The sequence below is a fragment of the Penaeus monodon genome, chromosome 19 (assembly GCF_015228065.2).
Source record: "Penaeus monodon isolate SGIC_2016 chromosome 19, NSTDA_Pmon_1, whole genome shotgun sequence".
In the NCBI taxonomy this organism is placed as follows: domain Eukaryota; kingdom Metazoa; phylum Arthropoda; class Malacostraca; order Decapoda; family Penaeidae; genus Penaeus; species Penaeus monodon.
Window position 1 is genome coordinate 6,314,612 of NC_051404.1, and position 577 is coordinate 6,315,188.

A 577-nucleotide genomic window follows, 5' to 3' on the forward strand; every position below is an offset into this window, starting at 1 on the left:
TCTGGTCTATTTAGAGGTGAAAGAGTAGGTAAATGCTATTTATTCCCTTCACGTTGAATAAAACAGGAGTATTATCTGTATAACTGACAAAGTGCCCTTGTTAGAGCAGTGGGCAAGCTTTGCCAAGCTTTGCTTTTTATGGTTGTGAGTTTCTACCTTTATATACGTTTCTTTGATCGATTATTCATGCTTATATTTATCTGTGCGTTTGTTTATTGTATTCATCTAACTTGCGTGCTTCCTTTTCTTTTTTATATCAATGTTTACAACTGTCTTTGTTTGAATATGTAACTTTATATATTTTGTTTATTTGCTGACACGTGCTTAATTGTAGGCCCACGTTTTTACTTGAGGCCTCTGTGTATTTGCATTTCTGGCTTGAACTGTACGTATGTGTTTACTCGTATACGTCTTGTCATTTGTGGTTTATATCAGTTTGTCTGAATACGTATGTTTTCACTAGCATATTTGTGTTCTTTGTAGTTATCCGCAAGACCTTGTTTGTTTACATTACTGTTCGTATATGGAAGTCTGTGCTCAAGTCAGAAAAGATATTGCACACAAAAAGTTTTCTTTG